At 36.5% G+C, this 22576-nt stretch overlaps 1 protein-coding gene across 2 annotated transcripts in view; it reads left to right on the top strand.

The window, feature by feature from the left end:
• Window positions 1-22576, top strand: part of LOC149081709 (uncharacterized) — a 237161-nt gene that overhangs the window by 109859 nt on the left and 104726 nt on the right. For both annotated transcript variants that reach the window (XM_089237123.1, XM_089237122.1), the window contains one exon: window positions 18544-18676. The gene's annotated coding sequence lies outside the window, so the exon portion shown is untranslated. The remainder of the gene's footprint in view (window positions 1-18543; window positions 18677-22576) is intronic.

The raw sequence follows: 22576 nt of genomic DNA, 5'->3' as shown, positions 1-22576 counted from the left end.
TAGAAACCTCATTAAAATGATGAATTCGATTAAAATTGAACTCTAAAGAAAATTTGTAATTGTCAACAATCATGTTTCTCAGACAAACGCACCATTTTTTTCAGCTACGAAATCGACAAAATAAAAGTTTTTCCTCAACAAATACGTAACGAAGCAAAATTTGTTAAAAAACAGAACTTGAGGGCTGAAAACGCATACCATGTACAATTTCTAATCAGTAATGCATAATGAGATGAATCAGATATCCCCGTGGCTAATCAACTGCGAATTAGCTGGAACTAAATTATTTTTTTAATGCTTTTTTCCCCCAATTCACGGTTAACGAAATGTAGTTTTTCTTTCGCAATCTTTAATGCATTTTATGGATCCTGTATTTTTGCGAAAACATATTCAGAACACAATTAATGTTCTTTTTTGTGGATTTTGATGCGGACCGGAACGAAAACGATGGAAAAAAATAGAGAAGAGCCTTTGTGAATAAAGTTTGGTCGAATAATGGCGCATTAGTCGAACGAATGATTGTATGAATTCACAGGAGGGGGAAAAAATGATCATTTCTGTTGGAAAAAAACATTCATACATTGATTGCGTTTGGCCTAGTTTCTCTCATAGTGGATTTTTGTCAATTTTTGGGTTGCGCTGATTACTTTTCGCTCCATTTTTTTTCTCCATGTTTTGTATTTGCTTTTCGCAATCAGTTTTTCTCATGACTAAATACATTTGTGGATATTTTAATCTCTCACACAGAATCTATACCCAGTTTTTAGTAGTAAAAGAATGACGGCTGCCTGAATTAGTGCACGTACATGCTTTCGCTGATCTTATTGCAAGTAGTCAGTAAAATCAATTTACATCGTATCGCTGTATCATAATGATATCATATTCGTATTGCGCAGTTTGATGAATGTATGTCATAAAACAAATACTTCGATTAGTTCTGAATATCTTCAATAAATATTCATTCATTTGTATTTTCTCAATACAGTAAAAAAAAATCTAAAATATTTCACTAATCTCCGTGTTGAACTCCATAGTTCGGGGGGGGGGGGGGGTTCTGAACATATTTTAGCCGAGACTTAAAATCAACTTCTCTACCCATGGGTCTATTTTGCATTTAAAAATGCCCATTAAATATTCTTTATGAACGAAATGTTTGCTTTTCGAAATTAATGAAACCAGTGCATTTGTAACAGGATTGCGAGTTGATTTTTACGGCTCATCTTAGACGCAACTACCTTCGTATAGACCCTCAACCTATGGGATGAGATCCCCTGGTATAGTTTTAAATCAAAACAGAACCCGACTTGACGATACTTCAGAACTTGATCAGGAAATCGTCAAAACATTGCCCAACAACAATGATTTCTCTGTCCCAATACCAAAAGTGCAGCATTCGGTTCCCATGGGCCACACATAGTGTTTCTCAACAAGCTCATGCAAATTGGATCCTTCAACAATGGTTTGTTACTTCTGAGTGCTCCAAAGTTATTTTGAATTGGTATACCCGAAATGTTAGAAGTCCGAAGGCGACATCTCAAGAAGGCGATCTCGAACGAGAAGATTTAGCGACGAGATTAGAGTATTGGACAGCGAAAAGTGGAAAAATCTAGAGGAAATCTACATGCAAGAGTGGATTTAAAATGGTTTATTACGACATAGAAAGAGGAAATCTTGTTGGCGCCGGGAATATCTGCTAGTTTATTTATGAAGCACCAAAATGGAACTTTTACTCCGTCATAAATGCATCAAGAATCGTCACCCATCGTCTGTATTAAACATGAAGATGTATTAGGAATATGTCTTGATTAAAAATTCTCCAAATTTGTTCCTAATCGAGATCTTTTCGTTTATAATGAACTCGAAGCGCTGCGTTGCATTAAATTTCCAAAGATAACGTGCCTTCTTGCTCTATCTCTATGGATAATATGAGACTTTCCTTGGGAAAACGTTCCTGAATTTTATTTATTTATTCATCATCCAACAACAGAAAATATCCAGTTGCAGTTGGAGAGGGTAAAAAATAAAAACCACATTTTGCACAAAAGAATAATAACAAAATAAAGCTTAAAAATGCATAAAGTACGCGAAAAAAATATAAAAGAACGTACGCCCAGGTAGACTAAAAAAAATTAATCGACGAATAAAGCTGATAAGTAAAATAAAAACCAAATATAAAATAAATAAAATCGAGATTAAAAGCACAAAAATTCTATAGCTACTAATACAAAAAGGTGATTTCTCAAACTCTTCAAAGGGGAAGAAAAAATATCTAGATACCCCTATTTGACAATTATATAGACGACTGAATCGATAATTAGGATCAGAATTACATAAATTTGTTCTGTACCTCTTAATTGCAAATAAATTATAAAATCTCGTTCGATACAGTGGAACATTAATATTGACTTCCTGTAAAATTTGCATACAATCAATGTTATTATGAAATAACCTTGTGAAAAAATCTCTACGATTACTTAGACTAACATCATGGAATAACGAGCGTAAAAACGCACCAGTGATAATATCATGATTAACATCGAACTTTTTGAAAAACAACTGTTTGAGAAATCTACGTTGTACAGACTCCAATAATTTTATTTGGTAATCATGAACTGGGTTCCAAATAATGCACGCATATTCCTGTTGTTGCCATTGCATGAATGTAGTAAATAAATGTGTGTAGAAATTATCATGTTCCTGCCGGCTTTCTCATTTTTACAAAAGGCTTTTACGTATATGTGTATACGTATGCTTTTGAAGTGAAATACAGTAGTCTTCATTTGTGACAAGCGAAAAGAAATCAAAGCCTCGAAGAAAAAAAATCTCCCAAGGTTCCAAAAAAAGTTTTTTTTATACGTATATCAAAAGAATGAGATTTTGCCATTACAGAGATTAATGTTTCGAACCACAAGCCGTGAATTTCCTGTAAATGTAACTACAGTGAACTTTTTTTTAACTATGTGTATTGATCCCTACCACCTTTCTATATATATATATATATATATTTTTTTTTTTTTTTTCTATGTTATTCCATTCCTAGCAGTATGATTGGTTGTTCGGCCCTGTGCGGAGATCGTGTGTTGTGTCGAAACCTGAAAATATTATTTTTTTCTCCTTCGATTTTTCTCGCTTTAGTTCTGAAGTCATGTTTTCAAATTCACGTGTTCAGCGATTCGCTACACGTTTCTCTTCTCAAAGATAGAATAGTATTTAAAATGGGGAGGGGAAAAAAATGTTATTCCCTCGAGTTTTGTGTCTAGCGATTTATCATTCATTTTTCATTTGCATTCGGAAAAGGCAAAACAGCTCGTATAGAAAATATGTAATATATAATAAAAGAAGAAAAAAACGATTCCTGTCGGAAGAAATGATTTCTCGCTAGAAAGCTTCAGCGAAAAGAATCTGTTTCTTTTCCTCCCCCTCTCGAATAAAATCGAAACATGTTAGCGGCGCTCCGTGCTGAAGGCAGTAATAACGCTGTAATGATTCAAATGTAATGCGCGAAAATCCTTCTCAGCTTGTTGTTGAGGGTTCGAGGAGTAAACGAGCCATTTCAGCGATTTCTTTTCTTTTACCGGGATTTCAAACTTTTAAAACTGGCCGCGATCAATAGCTGTGATGATTTTCCCTGAGAGAGAAATATCAGTAGATGTGTAAATATATATATCCCGATACCAGAATGTAGGCCTTCTCTTAGCTATATAGATAATCGTTGGGACTAATTTTCTGTTCATTTCACGACAGTGTGAGGTTTAATTTCTTTAGGTATGGGTGTTTTTCTGTAATTTTTTGACTCATATACGTCTTTTAAATCATCTGACGAATACTGGATGCATTCGCAAAAAAGTAGTGTGACGAAATGCTTAAAATACACTAATATCTGACGAAGTATTCAAAATCTATCAATGTTTTTGAGGACCAGGCTCACAGCCCGCATTCGTAACGATATTGTTTTACGCTATATCTCGGGAAGGTCGTAACGCATATAGACGGCAATGGTATCGTCTATTATATGTTTCATAGCTGTTCAAGGCGCAAAGAACATATTCACGTCAAAATTTGCGGCCGTGTCCATGACACAGCCTCTCTGCCCCAATTTTTTCCCCCTATAAAAATGGTTTATTTTTGAATTCAGTGGTGGCTCGTGGGTGACCCTCGTCTCTATTTTTTCCCCCTTGTTTTATCGTAAATTCCCCAGTCGGAGGAATTGAACGTTTTTTCAGTATATGTCAAATGTGTCTTTCTGCAGAGTCTTTTCGATACGTTGTACATTGAATATGGCGTCTTATTTTTCGGATGTAAAAAGAGTAAGTGTAATTCGAATTTTCAACCTCAGGTGTAAGTAAATTCAGCACTGCAATGATGGCCATACATGCGCACAAAACTAAGTGATTTCTATATTTTCCCTTTCATTTTAACCATTTTTCTTGGAATTTTTTTCATAACCATCTTCTATGTCGACTACTCGCCTACTGTACCAAAGAATGTTCAGAGGTGTCACGAGTTCGATACCAAATTCGTGCTTATCAGCATCTTTCCTGACGAGTAACTACAACAGTAACCGTCACGGAACAAATCGCTTAATTGGAAGTCCCCCCTTCCCCAGAGGGATTAGTGAACCAAACCCTCCGCGAAATTTATAAAAGAAAAAAAACATTTAAATGCCACCGTTTAGATTCAACAATAAACTGTAGGTCCCTGTCTAATTAGCCCTCTTATGCAGAAAATGACTAGTGCGACAAAAAAAATGGTCGCTTCATCCATTACCCATTTCATTTTTTCACTTTAACCTTACAAGAAGTCCCTAGCTCGAAATTCTATATTACAGGTTATATCAATTGAAAAATATGAGTCTTACATTTGCTTCTCTGTGGTGGCGTCACATTCGTTCGTGAGGATGGGGGTCTCTTTCAGACAGAGCTTCCTGTAATTCGAATACAGTAATGTGGAGAGTCTGAACTGTTTTATCACTTGGCCGCGAAATGCCAAATCATGGCCATGTCCTGGAAAAGAGAACAGTGAGAAGACTTGAAGTTGAACACATTCCTGCTGAATTTTCAGCAATGAGATTTCATTGACTTGTCAAAGTCTAACCACGACAGACATTTGAATAGATTCGTATTTTTTTTTTTTTTTTTGAAATCATGTTCATCTCATTAAGGAAATCCGAAATTAATTTTTTTAATGAGTTTCCTGGAAAATGATTGGTCGTGAGTTTCGAGAAAAATTGAATTGATCTCGAGTTGGAATTTAATTAATTTATGGCTAACATTATACCTTAATGGACTTTTTTTTTCGTCCCCCCCCCCCTCTCTATCTTTATGGGTCGAATAGGGTCATACGCATGTGATTACGTTAACTCGAAATTAATTATCGCATGGCTTTTACTGTTGAATTATTTTTGGGTCGTTATACCTCTAGAGGCAGGAAAAAAAATTAGCTGAAGGGAACCCTGAAAAAAAAAATCGTCAGGTATTTTATAGTGGCGCTTGGGAGAAAAAAAATTGGGGGGGGGGGGAGCATGAAAAGAGTGCGATAGAGAGAGAGAGACGGCTAGCAAGCTGAATGAACACGCAGCTAACTAATTGGGGTTTGTGGAATGCAGCGGCCCCAATTCCAAGCCTCGCTCGGGGTTTCAACCCTTGATGATGAGTTTGCTGAAAACGCGCTCGGTTGCTGCTGCTGCACAGTTTCGTGCGCTAATGAACTCAGCCGTAATGAATAGCGAGTCCTGTTCAACTGGAAAAGCAGTGGCGTAGTGGTAGCAACAACAACGACGACTACCATGACGATGATGGTGATGAGACCGCGGGTGGTGTCCCACGCGTTGATAGGACCCGGCATCGCTCTCGCTCCCCCCCCCCCCCATACATGTATCTACTTTTGGGTTTAAATGCGATCTGGCACTTGATGTACGGGTGCGCATCCTGTGTTTGCCTCGCGAGTAGAACCATCCATTTTCGTACCACCGTCTCCTTCCACTAACTTCTACACGGCTCTCTCTCTCTCTCTCTTTGAACCACATGCAGTTGACTAATGTAGGTAATAGGGTTTGCATGCTGACTATGTTTGTGTGTGTGTGAGAGGGCTGACTAGGTCTTAATGGTATTTGGTATTTATACTCTTGAAAAAACACCATGAAAAATACTTACTACGTACGTGATAAAACCATAACTATTCGCAATCTGCACACATGTTCAAGTTTAAATCTGTTTTTAACCAAGGAAAAAAAATTAACATGGGAGTAAATGATTCGCAAAGAGATTTACGGTAATGTTAACTGTAAATTCTAGATATGTAATAGAAATGCGTAAAATATGTAAGTACCTAGTCCAAATATGGTGGCAAAGCCTCTTATTGAATAAATCAAAAGCCATTATGTCTGGAAAAAGATCTGCAAATGATGGATTTCATAAACTCTGTAAAGTTCTTTGGCTGACTACCTTTTTTCCTTAAGAAAAATACGTATGTATGAAAAATACATTTTTTATATCCTGAATACGTTATTATACGAAACGTTACCAAAAAACTTGCTAAATGTACGCGAAGTTGCCAATCATCATTGGAATCGCTGAAAAATCGCAAATAGCGGGAAATAAAGCAATACTGAATAAATGAACACCAGAACTCTGCCATCCCGTTGCCGAGATCTCTTCCAGCCTAGCTTTGTGTCAGAGAAATGGCGGGAAATGAAGCAACACCGCAAATCACAATGGAGGAAAATTTATTTCACGGAAAAAATGTTTATATAAGACACACAATGAAATGTGAAATGAAAGTTTATGGTCAATATTATCGTAATGCGTAATTTATAAGTAATGAAAATAATCTTAATCTTTGATGTCAGTAAATAAAAATTCCAGTAAGCTTCGTTGAAAATACGGGAAATAAAAAATTCTGGATGACCAAAATTCCTGAAAAACGTTGGGAATGTCCCGTGAAATACGGGTCAGATAAATGATCACCCACGTTATACTAGACTGGCAATGATAGAGGCATACTTTGAATCATGCAGCATATTTGCTGCAAATAATTATATTCTGTATCGAATACTGCACCCTGTGGAGTTCTGAAGCTACAACTTTCTGAAAAATACTTGCATGCATTATGAAAATTTTGTATTATTCTGGGAACTTAATGCCTTTATACTGCACCAAATATGTTTCGGGCAGTTGAGATCAAATCAAGCTTTTAATCTCGACCACCCATCAGGAACGGGCTGTTCTCTAGAGCAGTGGCTCTCATCCTTTAGAAGCCCCTTGCCCGGTTGGTTTTTTTTTTTTTCTTTTGTGAGTGGGAAGGCCCGGTCGCATTCCACAACCAGGCTGACGCAAGTGGGTCTGGTACCCCAGGCGCTGGCCAGAGTTACTAGATTCGTACGACCCATCTCTGAAGCCCCTGCGACCCAAGTTTGTGTCGTGACCAGCTTTAATTTGTCCTCCTATATTACACGGGGCACCAAAACGAGTGCTTGCCCCGACTGACAAAGTATCTAGTTGCGGCCCTGTCCAGTCATACACTCGGCTAATAGGAAATAAGTAAATAGGAAAAATGAAACTGTGAATCTCCCACGGCTCAGTTTCACTGATGTCAGGACCCAGAACCTGTCCGCTGCTCATTGGTAAGGAAACACTGTTCTTAAAGACTGTCCGTTAGGAAAAATATATCCCTTTGTTACTTCAGTGGATATTAGATGGTGACTGTCATTCTATATGTAGTTTCTTTGACTTCTAAAGACAATGGCATAAGGCAGTTTCTCAGAAGTGAGTAGCCTACTCCCGTATCTTATTCAAGGGGGGAAAAACACCGTTTGCCTATTCGGAACTTAATTCGCTCCGAGATGAATGCCCAGGACTAAAATTTGATGTCCAGATCCTGAGTGCGTTGTTCCCAACCGAATTAAGCTTTGTCGAGAGGTGGGAGGAAAGGAAATCGTCTCTTTTATACTCTCTTATACTATACTGATGTATTGTGTATGCAAATTGATGGAGGGAGAAGGGTGTGAGAGGGAGATTATGTGGGAGAGCACAAGATGGAAGGATTAATTAGCGGCCCATTTCCTGTGGTAATTACGCCTTATGCAAATACGGTCGGTGTTTTCTCCCTCACATTGTTTCAAAAAGAGTATTCGGTCCGTGCTAATAGACGACCGAAAAATTTGTCTTGGAAGATTAATAGGCTGATAAAGAGTATTTCGGCTCACCGATAGCGCTTCACGTACACGGACCACCAGCTATTACTAAAATGGGATTTATAATTAGTATATTTCACGCTTGTGTAGAGGGAAACCCATTTGGTGTCAACGAAGCAAGGTTTAAAAACATGATCGTGCATGGATACATACTGGTATCAGTTTTTTGATGCATATTTGTTGTCGCACAACCATGAAATTAAAGCAGCTATTAATTCATATACGCTATGAATTAATAAGACGACGTTACTAAAATTTAGAGAGACTGTACATTGTGCTGATATTAATCTGAAACACAGTTAAATCTTTGCAAAGTGCCATCTCCCTATAGGGCCAAATGTTTTTGTTTCAAATTTGAAATGTCTGTTGTTTCAAGGAGACGGGTTTTCCGAGGAACAGAAGGCGACCTTTTTTTTTTATACTGTATTTCCATTGCCACGTGCGGTAAAAAAAATCAGATATTTGCGTGCGTGTTCCCCATAAAGATAATTACGACCTGACTTTCGCAGTCCCATTACCATGGCTTGAGGTTCCCGAAAGAAAGTGCATTGGAGAAGTCGAATGAATTGTTGTAATAACTGTGTCCGCCTCTCGATCAATCGATGTTAGTTCCCACCAGTCAGCAAATAATCATTCAAGCTTTATTTCTATCGATTGTCCAAAAAAAAAAACGGAATTGATATCTCAGGATTCGTAATTCTGTTTCTATCAACGCAGCTGTTCGATTCGTAACATGTACAGATGTAGTCGATATCCGGAACTTCTCTCACATTCGAGGCTACCATTTGGAGTTATTGAATTACTAAAGGGGAGGGGGGAATTCAAAGGCTTCGTTTGAAAAAAAAAATTCTCTTGAGTATGTTATGTGCAGGTATAATATTGCGTGTGAGCTGGGCCGGATTCATTTTTTCCGAATTTATATACATTGAAGCCCTGAATATCCGTTCGATAGCCAAGCACCGCCGTTTTCGTGAACTAGATCATTGGTTCTCAACCTGGGGCCTTTGGGTATTCTAAGGGGTCATGGGTGATGATAACGTGAGGGGAGAGCCGGCGGCAGGAAATCAATTTGTTGAGTGAAAAAAAAAACTTGCCCCTTCCATTCCCGGTGATGTGACGGGCTAAGCTCTCGAGTTTGCTCGTTTTAAATGTGGTTTTTTTTTCGTTCGATTTTAAACTTGTAATTCGAATACACACATATGGGTCATTCTCACGAAATTGGCGTAAATTGTGTCCCAAGCAATTTATATTAAATGTATTTGGCGTAGATTTTTTTTTCTTTTTTGCTGCCTTTCTGATTATATTCCTGTCTCTGACATGTCGCTACTCTAATTTTTTTCATCAACAGATTTTTATAATTCGCTTGAACAAAATTTTCATTTCGTAAGAAAATGTCTTCCTCCTCTTGGCTGTGCCCCATCCCATTATCCAAATTTCACAATGATAACTTTCTATCTTCAAAAAATATATATTCTTTTTTTTTATCAATTATATACGTATTTGTAGGGCCAGTATACTTTCATATATTTCGTCTTTTTTTTAATATAATTTTAAATATTTTTTATCAATAGTTCATTGCAAAATGAAAATTTCCCCTAACTTTTTTTTTTTCCCATTTGTGATATTTGGAAAACGTAGTTGGTAACTGGTGCTGTAGGACTTGAACATATTCAAATTTTTTGTTGAAAATGTTAGCATAGAGTGTCAGTTTCAGTTCAGGGACTTCTATTATTTCTGAAAAACACGTTTTCAACGTGCATAGTTTTTTTATCAGTTTTGCAAAACATATAAACACGTCTTTCTCCTTTCATTAGGTTACCAGAAAGAAGTTTTGCTCTTAAATTAGTAGGGAAGACGGGGAATAAAAAAAAAAATCCAGATTTCTAGACTGCAACATCAAACTGTATTCTGTTTCATCTGAAGACCTATCTTTGAGAGCTCTAGCAAAACAAAAACAAATTAGAAATCTGTTGTCCCCCATTAAATTGACGAAAAAAAGAGCGAGAAACACAAATAACAATGAATAAATAAATATGCAGTTGACAAAAAAAATTGTTCAGAGCATCAGTGCTTGTCGTTCAAGTTTAAAATTAGCTATCAAAATAAGTGAAACATCTTGCGAGTGTCAAGCATTAGCATTAAGTCAAATGCTGAAACAGGCAAAACGCCTCGTCAGATTTGCCAATCCCTTAAACATGGTTAAAGTGGAAAAAAAAAAATTTCACCATTGAATTTTTGAACAAACTTTGCTGCGACTATATTTCATTAAAACAAGTTTCCGTAGGAATTTTTTATTAAATATTTTTTGGTTAACATTTTTTTTTTTTGATAATTTTTTGTCCAGTTTCGTGATAATGACCCATATGTATTTCGTGGATGATGTCACTCTCCACGTAGGTTTTTGACAGCTGGCTGGTGCAAAGATATATTTAGGAAAAAGAGAAAATTCGCAATACCATTAACCAATTCAAATTGCTACAGAGAAACAACAAAAAAAAAAATTCACGTCAGGTTTCACTACACGTACACGCACATTCCCGCATGTACCGATTCGTTGGGGGGTTCCGCGGGGGGGGTATGGGGGGGGAGTGCACGTGTGGTGTAGTAGTAGTAGGTAGGGCCTCCAAAAAATGGCTCGGGAATCCATGATGTTTTTAAGTCAGCCACCTCGTTGGGCAATTTGCCTGTTGTGGCGTTGTATTTGTATTTGTATAAATTAACCAGCTGATAAAAGCCTTCGTATGAATAGCGGAGAGTGGCATCATCCTCGAATAAGTCTCCATCTGGTGGCAATGTCAGCAATTATGAACTTTTGCCTGAGTTAGGTCCGACCGTCCATGTACGGTCCCGTTCAGTGCACACGAGCTTCTGGGAAAGATTAAGATATTCGTTGCCTTTGTAGCAGGGTCGGCAGGTTTTTGACACATGAAAATTTTTGATGGTTTAAACCATAGTTTAGCAACCTTTTTATCCTCATCGCCCCCTTCTTCAAAAATTTTTTTCCCATCGCCCCTCCCCGAACGCAATCTCAATCGGGTATAACATAGGATCCTATGTTTTACCCGTAGCTTCTACCCCCATTCCATCGCCCCTCCCCCGAGGTGTTAACGCCCAAGTTGGGAATCACTGGTTTAAACCGTCACGTCAAAAACCTCAAATATTGCTTTTCAATATAAAAATTCCCGTTGGATTTAATTGCATTTAATGTTTTAAGTGACTGTTTCGACTACAACAAAGAATAAATGTTTACTATTATTCTAAAATAATTTTCTACTTTCTACAGAATCATTTTGGACAAAATATATATATATATCTGCTTTTTTCTTATAAAATATACAATTTGAATAAGGCATAGCATAAACACTGAAGGGAAAACTATGGAATGATTTGACATTCTCTGATTCAAGATGATTCTGGACCTTCCAAAATTTCTTCAACTGCTTATATTTTATGTGCATCGATATAAACCATCTGCTGTACTCTTTTTACAACAGATAAGTGTTTAAAAAAATTTATTACAGCATATATGTAATGTTTATTTCTGTTATTATTAAATTATCTATATTGTGCATAACACTGAAATATATTTAGCGATCAAGACACTAAATTGTAGGACTAAAATATTTAATTTGACAATGCTTGTATATGATGCTCAAGAAACTCTTGTAACTTATCCTTAGTCAAACTCAGTCATTCTTTCTTTTGTACTATGATATGGTATATTTACTATCATTTATAATGCAATGGTTTTCCAATTGAAGCTGTACTTAATCGTGCAAAACCAATGCTTTGGGTATCAAGTCCTGTCGGCTCTGCTTTGGTTGAAAATACTCGTTAAAACTCTGAATTTATACACTCTGAGTTAAGAAATTTTTAGGTGAGAATAAATGAGTTTAATTAGTGCATTAACAGATGCTGCGTGAGAATTTTTATATGGGATAAAATTTTGGGCTGATACGAAAAAAATATCAAAATAGGTATTTTTCCTCAGTAATTATAATTCTGAATATAAAACCCTTTAATTTACATAAAATTAAGTGTTTTGTTATTTAACATATCTATCAGGTTAAAAAAACTACTTGACAACATTGACAATACGTTTCTGAACGTTTTAATTCCGAGTTAGTCTCTGGGGTCAAAAACACCCTGATGTAGCAGCTCTATTCCGCTTAGCAAATGGAACACAGGTAATGAGTAGCTTAGATAAATAAACCATAAAATTATATTTTATACGTTCTAGACTCTTATGTTGAAAAATTCAAAGTTGCAAATTATAATTAATGTTTTGTTTTAATTACTGCAATAAATTAATGCTTAAAAATAAAACGCGTAATATGCAAAAAAAGTAAGTTTTTCATCATGTTATATACCTATTGTGTTCAAAACATAGTTTAAACCAGTTTTTGACGTCAAAAACCCAACCGTGCTTTGTAGTATAGTGCGTTCACCCGGAAAGTGAAAGACCGTGGGTTCGATTCCACGCAAGGGCAGTTGATTTTTCTTTTTCCTAAATATATCTTCACATCAGCCAGCTGTTAAAAACCTTCCATATGTATTTGTTCGAAAGTTGGAGGATTTTCAGTGAATACTGTGTCTCTGGATTGGGTTTTCTCTTGGATTGGGTTATTCGCAAATGGAGACACTTGTAACTCCAGATACCGCTGTATATCGAAATAAAATCACCGATGTTAGAGTGATTACATATTTGATTATGAATAGCCTCTTGTCACCCAGGTTCTGCTGGGCATATATTCTATAAACCTTGGTGCTGGGTACGGGTCGGTGATTTATTTATACATACGGTTTTTTTTTTTCTTTATATGGTATATAGAGACCGTCTTTCAAAGATGGGCGTGTCTGGGTACCACCTTCCCAAGTTGGTATTTCCTTTCTTTCACGTTCGTGTTTTAATAAATGCCCCGCCCTTTACCCGTCACAGAAATGTGGTACGGTCTGTTGGAGAAAATGGTAGTAGCCTCTTCCTGGCAGCAACTCTCTGGAGTGTCATTCAATCTCTGTATTATGTATAAAGAAAGAGAATAGACCTATCTCTACATTTTGTTTTTCTTTTTCGGACCTTTCTTTGCTATGGTATAGATGTGTTTTCTCTAATATAGGGCCAGGCTTCGCTGTCGATAGGGGATTTCTAACCTGTGCTATACTTAGTGTTTTTTTTTGGCAAGTCTCAGAAAGTCAGTCGATTTTTTTTTTCTTCTCGAAACATCGGAGACTTCCCGGATGTACGCTCTGACAGCGCTGGCGGTATACATTATAAGACACCTTCTGTTTGGATCTGGATACTCCCTCGCTTCTCACATATACGCCCGCAACTATTCTCGTACAGTATTATGTTGTGTCCACCCTTATTATCATTTTTTTTTACTCACACACACACATATAAGGTCTCGATTACTTTCTCTCTTCCCACACGCAAGTATTTTTCTGACGTATCCTCTTTTTTTTCTTCCTTGGGGAAGGTACTGGATATAAGATGGCATATTTAGTGGATATTTCTGTATGCGAGTATTATGCCAACTTCCATTGAAGTATTATTTCATCATGCTTTCAATAACATATGTTGATTGATGGACCGTATGAGAGAGAAAGAATGATAAAAGAATAAAATTATTGTTGGTCGTTCTGTTTGACGTCACCGATGCCAAACGCAATCGCTGACGCACGGATCTACTAAATCTAATGGGTCGTTCCCTTTGTTAGAATTTCAGTCTTTTCCTCGTTTTTTTTTCTTTTATAAGATATTTGTTTGAACTCCTTATGCTTAGAGATTAGCCTTGAAGCGTATAAATTTACCATGGGACTTCATGATTTTATCACTATTTATAAGAGGGTAATAGCCAACGAAAATGTTTTTCTCTTTAGAAGTGGTATATATCAGTGTGAAGTCGTACAAACATCCTGCACGTTTCGTTGAAAAAGCTGTCTGTGGTAATACCCGAGGATATATGCTGCCCATATAAAGGCTATACAGTATCTCTGTATTATAGTGAAATCGTAACGCTTTGATCTTTATCAGTTTTTGCTGATGCTGTTGATAATAAATTCCTCCATGATTTTCAAACCTTTTTTTCCAATTACAAAATAATTTTATGTCGACTTTATACTTAGATATCTCTTCCACTTTTATTAATTACTATACTTTTATACACATTGATGTCTTTTTTTTTATTTGACTTTACTCACAATCCGAATCAAATGTAATGTGAATGATGAAGTTGAGAGAAAAGTTCATCAAAAACAAAAAAAAAAAGCATGACTTGAATGATTTCAGCGCGCTCACATTCTTTCAGTGCGAGATTAATAGCATGAAACTAAACGGCCTGGACGTTCTGAGAGCCTTTTTCTTCCATCTGCATGTATGAGAAGCAGAAATGAGCTGACCACGTCACAAGAAAGCCCGACTGAGTTGTTTGCGTACATGGTGTAAAATGAAAAGATCTTCAGGTTCTTATCTTAATTTTTTAAATTCTCCTTCATTCAATGGTGAAGTTCGTCTCAGCTTTTGATCAGTTTTTTTTTTTTAAATGCTTTATACAATGCATTAGATATGCATACATATTATATTACAACACATACAATACATTATAAAACTTTTTTCGAATTTCAGGCCGTACCTGGAACGAATTAAACAATTTTCCACAGAAACCATTGTGGAAAATCGCTTTTCCGCTAACGAATGTGATTCCGGATCAAATTATCTCCGTTAGCTGAGGTATGACTAGTATTTGTATGGGTAGGTCGTGGAAGCTTGTCTTTATTTAATCTCTAGTTCGGGGAAAAAATCAAAAGAATTTAGCGCATGGTCCCCACGAGGGTGGGGCTGGCAGGGCTCTAAAGCGGGTCAATTATTATTATTTTTTATTTTCTCGCTATAAATTTACTATAGAAGAGCCCTGCTCCAGGAGGGGGGGAGGGTTCATGCCTAAACGCCGCATGCTTTAAATGTAATTTTTGAGAATAATGGGGCTTCTTTTAAAAATTACGGTACATGTAACGTCTTCAAAGATCGTTGTCTAGATGTGAGCCTGAATCTTGTTGCTTTAGCAATAGACCTACAGTATGTGGAATAATTTGAAACGACTTATAACATTATGGAACTGTATAGCATTTTGCTTCTACTTTTGTTTTATAGAAATTAAAGAGAAATTCAGAATAAATTCTGAATAATTATTCTCATTCTTATACGGTAGTATTTTTGTGACTACGTAGTTACCTATGCTGTTAATAATTATGGTAAATATTGTTTAAATTTGTATGATACCATATAACAATTTTTTTTTTCGCTGAAATAAATGTACGTTTGAAATAACCAAAATGAAAGAGTGAATGGAATGTGTCTAGAATACAATGGAGCATCAAATATATTCAAACAAAAATGGACGCTCTTGCTATTTCCGAATTCAAAGACGAGAGAAAGTTTGGAAAAAATGCTCGTGTGTATAATATATTCTCCTTCAGCTCTGTGTGTCATTATATGCATACGCGGGGCTTTTCGTCCTCTCTCTCTCTCTTCCTCTCCAAGAGGCCGGATTCAAGTCTCGTGTAAAAGATAAATCGGGTACTTCAAATTCCGGAGACTTGCTAATAGCAAAGCCACCAGCGCATTTAGGCGGACACACCCGGATTCCCCAGAAAATGTATGTATTAAAAGAAGTTGATTTAAATTCGCTTCTTTTTATACACACACATATATTCGGTGTTTTTACTCCCTCCGTCCGGAATATTTTCCTTCGATTTCCGTTTTTCGTTTTCCAGGACACACTCTTACGATGGAGATCCCGGAGCGTTATTTTTATTTGTTTTTTTTTTCTCTTTTTTTTTCGTCCTAAAAATTTTATAGTGATTTTCTTCGACAGTAAATATCGGAATTTGCATTCTGACGGCTTCACTGCCGCCACTGCCATTACTTTCTCCCTCCATTTTGCTTGCCCTCCAAAAAACTCTCTCTCTCCCTATATATATATATATATGCATATTTTTTTTAACTTTGGTTACTTTCACTAGCTGCTGCTGGAGGCACAAACATTGCTGCTGATGCGTATGCATTGATCGCTCGTTCGGGGCGTTTAGGAAAAAGGCGTTCTTCCCCCCCCCCTTTTTTTTTTAAACAGCGTTTTTTTTAAGGAGTGGTTGGTCCTGACTGCAAACTGCTGCGTGTTGCTGTTGTTCGTCGTTGATACATACTACGCTACTGCTCCGTCATCCATCTCTTCATCATTTTGGCGGACGTACCCTCCCTATGTAAATTCACACGCAACGAACGCATCTCCTAATATCTCTTCATATCGTCCTTTTCCGTGGTAAACAAGTTTATCGATTTTTAGCGCCCTCTGGCGTTCAAAAGAAAATTTTCAATAAAGTTCCCCCCTCGATGAAATGCTGAACGTAATATAAATGTTTCATGATGTGTAATTTTAACTTCGAAACAGCGCCTGATGTAAAAAGCTGCGAATTTCTTAGAGATGTCAGTTCACACTTCGTAGAGAATTGAGACAGTAGGATAAACGCCTTATTGCCACGGAAATAATAAAAATAGAAGGCGCACTTGCTGTTTCTATGGTTATGTGTTGAATGGTATTTGCATGTACAGTGTATTGTCGAGTCTGCATGTTAACAAAGGTGCTTCACCCGATCAAAAAATTCGTTTTTGATGAAAAAAAATACCGCAATTATTTTTCATAACTGAAACTAAAATTTTATAACTGCGTCATAAATTATGAAATTGTGTTTCTTTTAAAAAGTTCGTTACATAGAGACACGGGTCCGCAACTTAAAAAAGGGGTTAGAAAACACTGTTCTACTGCATTTTTGATGCAAACGTTCCAAAACTTTTCGTATTCTAGACATTGTTGGGAACAAGGCCGTAGCGGGGGGGAGGGGGGACTTGGGGGTCTGGTCCCCCCCTCCCGAAATGTGAGAAAAAATGACCGAATAAGGGGGAAAGAGATTGACAAATCTATTCTATCACTTTGGTTCCCCCCCCCCCAACGGAAGCTCTGGCTACGGGCCTGGTTGGGAATGATATTAGAAAGTTAAATACCTCAAGGCAGCCCGGTAATATCTCTAGGCGTTTTTTTTTAACTGAGCCGTAAAGTACTGCAACACAAGTTAATAACAGCGGTCCATATTTCCACTTTCAGAATAATTTTAATTGTTAAAATATGTCACGGCACGCCGTTTCGGATTCTTTGATTTAATGATGAGATATCTACCAAGGGCTTTCGTCATATTTTTGATTTGTGGTAAGCGCAACAACGTACGTCGCCTTGAGTTTCCTCTTCCCTTTTTCTCTCATCAGTTCACCCTATGTAGTGTCACCTTGAATTTTCAAGTTGACTTGTTGACTTTGAAAGTCACCGATGCAAGTTAGTAATTTAGTAAACGCATAGATACGTCTGATCCGGTAGTTTAACTAAATGTATTTTATGTGGACTTTACTCGTACAGAATGTTAGATTCATTATATGAGCAGAATGATCCAAAAGTCAGAAAAAGAAGTAAAAATTTCAACAATTCGAAACGTATAGCACGATGATATTCTCACAGAATGGCATAGGTTTTGTAGTAAAGAAAATTTTGTTATTTCTATTTATATATGAAATTTACTACTTACAAATTATAATTAATATTATTTAAAAATTTATTATCTACAAATTATATTTTATAGTATATTTATACATAATAATAATTTTATATAATAATTTATTGTATAAACATTATTGTACAGTGAAACCTCCATATAACGACACTGTGGACCAAGAAAAAATATCGTTGTGGAGAGATTATCGTTATATTGAGAGGCAGCAGTTTAACATTAGATCAGTTTTTTTCAACCGCCGGGCTCTGATACCATTCATACCCGGCCGCGAGTGACTGGCCGTTTTCTTTTCCCCCCATTCATTTTTGTTTATTCTTGGGTTTGAAAGGCCGCGTGTATACAAAATATTATGTAATTAAATTTTCCTTTTATTGAAGGTTATTTCCATTTATTCCGCAGGTTCATCTATTTAAATTAAATTGTGAAAATTTCTGTATCATGTATTTTTCAACTTATTTACAGATTTATTTATGTACTTGAAACATACTGCATTTAGAAAAATAAAGTATATGTAATACGCGTAAGTGGTTAAAAGGAAAACGAAACTGAACATTTCTAGTGCCGATATATTGCACTATTATGCGTGAATTTTTTTCAATAATCTTCAAAAATGTAATCATTTTCATTGACCTATAGTTTCATTCCTTGTAGGTGTTTAAGAAATTAATTTTTTCATCCATGTATACTTTAAATCATTAAAATATAGCTAAATTCATATTTTAACTTTTATGATCTAGATTTTCTGTGACATCGAGAGAAGAATACTAAAGGCCTGGCGTTAATCGATCGGACGACTTTCTCGTTGTTTCATTCAGTAATAAAAGGATCACTAATGTTGTGTGCTTCGGGAACTGTCAGTTGTTCTTCCAAGTAAGTGAATTTCATTTTTAAAAAAATCGATCAAGAGTGTTAACCAAAGCGTATTAAGGACGCTTTGGTGTTATAATTATTATAATTATATTATTAATACGCTTTGGTGTTAACTCTCTCTCTCTCTCTCGTGCATGGGGGGGGGGGAAGGATGAATAATTTTTTTTTTCTTATAATTATTGTTCAGGCTTTATGTATACATTGGTTCCTCAGACAAGAGTTGCTAAATTTGTTCTAGGAACTAAATTGAACGTCAGATTGATACGTTATCATGATTCAACCTTTCTTTAATTAATTAACTAAACAATTCGTGCATGAAAGGGTTAACATAACAATGACGTTCTTTCTTTTTCGGATAAAAAAAATTAGCATTGATTGAATATAAAATTTTTTTGTCATTTTTTCAGATGTGTTAGCATCATCTTCTTTGATTAACACGCTATTATATGCTTTGGTAATCCAATTCATTGAAAATATAGGAACGCTTACGTAGTCTTACAATGGATAGTATTTATTGGATATATATTGGAAAGAAAATCTCTCGTCAAAGAGATTAGGGATAGATGCTACATAAGATTATGCTGAAGGCTATACTTTTAAACTAAAAGAAGTGCGTAATAGCAATAGCCCCCCCCCCCCACCAGAAAATAGCTTTAAGTGTTGACGGCAATAAAATTTCAGAATGAAAAAAAAAAAACCAGAATTTTAATACTGGGAGGGGGGGGGGAAGTCATAATCATTAAACGGATTTGCGATGAAACCCTCTTGTGCTCCGAGGACCGACTCTTTGTTAATAATACTGTCTCCATTTTCCAGATTTATTTTTCTTTTTTTAGGGAATAGAAACCTCTGGTTCCTGATAGGAGATACGAAGTACATAATAGCCTTTTGGTGGATAGATGGATATATCCCGAGAGAACTTTTTTATTTATTTGAGGCTATAATAAGAAATGGCCAGTAGTACTATCCGTTTGGAGCGGAACCGTGGTCTTGTCGGCGTTTGGGAATAATGGATGCCCGTTTCCACTCCCTTGAACCTGAAGCGGTAGAAGTACACACAGTGCTGAGAAAGAAATCGGTCTTCACCAACAGAATAGAAGCTTTTGCACTCTCTGTACTCCAGAATTTTTTTTTTCTTCCCTATGTTGAAAAGGTTCTTTTCTTGAGAAAAGCCTTTTTCCCTTCTTTTCCCTCAAACAACGATTTTTGCCAAACCTCTCTGTGTTCCCTTGAAGAATTCGTTTTTGCTCTGTACTTTTTTACACAGACAACACACACACACAAAAAGAGACGACTGTCATCAGCAAGAAACAGCTCCAGCAACTCTCTTGTGTCCTACAACGATCCTGGCGGCAAACAGCCTGGAAGCGAAGGCAAAAAAAAAGGATCTCTGGGGTTGAATTCCGCCTTTTAACTATTTGGACTATAACGACTTCTTTTTTTATTATCATTACTTTTTGTTGTGGACATGCCGACAGAGACATGAGAACGTGGAGAGACGGCAGGAAAAAAAGGGCCTTGAAAAGGACTTGGAGCTCATCTTGTGTTTTTTTTTCCTCGCCCCCCCCCACCATCCATCTGTTATAGACTGCCCCCCCCCCTTCTCCCAGGATCTTATTTTAGTACCAAAATTGGTGGTTACCGAAAGCATTAGTTCCGCAACTCCAAACACCAGCCATAAAAACTAATTTGACTATATGAGGGGTCGGGGTCTTTAAAAAAGAAGTTTTCTGAAAAAGAAGAAAATGGCTTCTTTTCTGAATTTGAGCCAAACATAGCACACTAAAAAAAATATACGAGGCTATGCTTCCCATTTGAAGAGAGACATGCGTCCCCTATCTATCATCCTTCCTCACCGCTCCATATCTTAATGACCATACCATCTTCTATTTCCTTCTACCTTCAACGTGTCTGGAATTGCTGTAGGAAAATGACAATGAAGAACTGTTCAGTGTGCATGCACGTCGTGTGTATGTGTGTGCACGCGGGAAGAACATTTTACCTGTGAGAAATTACGGAAGGGAAAGAGAGGTCATAATATGGTGACTGTAATGACCATAAAAAAATGTATGAAAAGTTTATAGTTTAGGATTGGTAGTCACTTTTTTTTTGCAGTGATTCCCTGGAAGTCCTTGGTATCGTCAGACCTATTGAAGTCATTGTATGGGAATTTTAAATGATATAATCTCAATAATCCGAGATCATTTTTCCCTTCTATTTCTTGTCATTCTCATTCATGAACGGCGGTGTTGGATCTTTTTTTTTTTTCTCTTGGTCATATGCTCCAAATTCTAGTTTCAAAATTTTCTTTCGGAGGATTATTTTCAAGAGATTTTGGTTGGGATTCAGTCATTCGGGATTATCATGAATACGAAATGTTCCGAAATGCATTGCGTGGAAAAGTGGCGATGGTCCCGAAGATAAGAGAGAAAACTTACTCGTAAAGATATTGACTCGTCGTCATTTGAATGGGGTAGTGTTGCTTTAAATTCATTACGTTACCTCATTATAATGGGCGGATGATAATTACTTTATGATTACCACTGGTGAAAAATTGCGTCTTTCATTTCTTTTGAAGATTAATTGCAAAAATAAAATATTTTTCTTGCAAAATATCAAAAAATAAATAAGGTAAAGACGATGAGTGAATAAATTATTGAAAAAGGTGAATTGTGTGACGTACATCTTTGTCCGAATGATGCATTTTGTGTACGTGGCCAGAGCAATGAAGCAATCGGTGCTCAGCCTTATTTTGCTAGACTTACGTCTTTTATGCACTTTAACTCCTCTTTTTTTAAGTACTCATTATATATAAGAAGGCTTCTTTGCCGCAGACGAATTGAAATTCTTCTTCGTAACACAAGACGTCATGAGCATTGATTTGAATATTTCCCCAAAGAGACGGAAAAAAAATGTAAAACTATGCTTGACGTTGAAATTCTCGTCGTGACGTGCGTTTTCATTTTTCCCTCTCCTTCGTCCCCGTCAGAAATTGAAAATGGTGAGGAATACGCACTTTTTTTTGTTCCAAAAATAATAATAATCCGTTATTCTTTGAACGCATTTGAGTCTTTTCATCGGTTTTTCCCAAAATGAATGATATCAGCCCTTGGGGGACACTGGAGTGGACCACAGAGTTAGAATAATATCTTTAGTCTATGGAGTGGACCGAGAGGGAGATAAGAGGCTAATTTTTAAAAAGAATGAAAAACAATTCCTCGTCTTATAGTTGGATGCGTTACGATATATACAGGTTGAACATTTAGTCTCTTACCCTCAAATTACTCGTAAACTGTTGATCCTAGAGGCATGCTTCCATTTAGAAAAAGTATCCAAATAAAGTGTAAATCTCAGATACGTCATTCACATAGTTGTATAGTTATTAAAAGAGGAAAAAATAACATGATTCGGCCACCCCGTTTTAAAAACCCCGATAAGTAAGTTGTTGCCCTGCGTCTCTTGAAGCCACCAAAAAATAAGTCCATGTTTTTAAATGCAATATTCGCTGAGATATTTGAGTTTAAAAGCCGAAAAAAAATATAAATTAACGGACGCAAGATTATTATGCCTTCTTTTCAGCAATATTTTTAATTCAAATATTTTGGCGAATATTTCCCTTACATGGAAAGGGTCTCAAGATGTCGTCCTCAGAAAATTATGAAAAAAAATTAAGTATATGCTTTCACCTAGAAACACATAAAAACAAAAAAATTGTTTTCCTTGGCGATATCTATAATTTCTTTTCACTGTTTCGACACACTCTATTCCTCTCCCAGCGACGGGCTTAAGCACCTATAGAACATGTTCATAGGTGGTGTTGGCTTAAGTATTTTGCAGCACTGTGTAAATACAGCTTTGCGGCCGTTTAAAACGGGGTTTTCCATTCTCCTAGTGCCCGTG

The sequence above is a fragment of the Pholcus phalangioides genome, unplaced genomic scaffold, assembly GCF_987345545.1.
Source record: "Pholcus phalangioides strain wild (caught in Gottingen) unplaced genomic scaffold, Ppha-v1.0 ptg000009l_1, whole genome shotgun sequence".
In the NCBI taxonomy this organism is placed as follows: Eukaryota; Metazoa; Arthropoda; class Arachnida; order Araneae; family Pholcidae; genus Pholcus; species Pholcus phalangioides.
The sequence above is the reverse complement of the archived record's forward strand: the minus strand, read 5'-3'. Positions and strand labels throughout refer to the sequence as shown.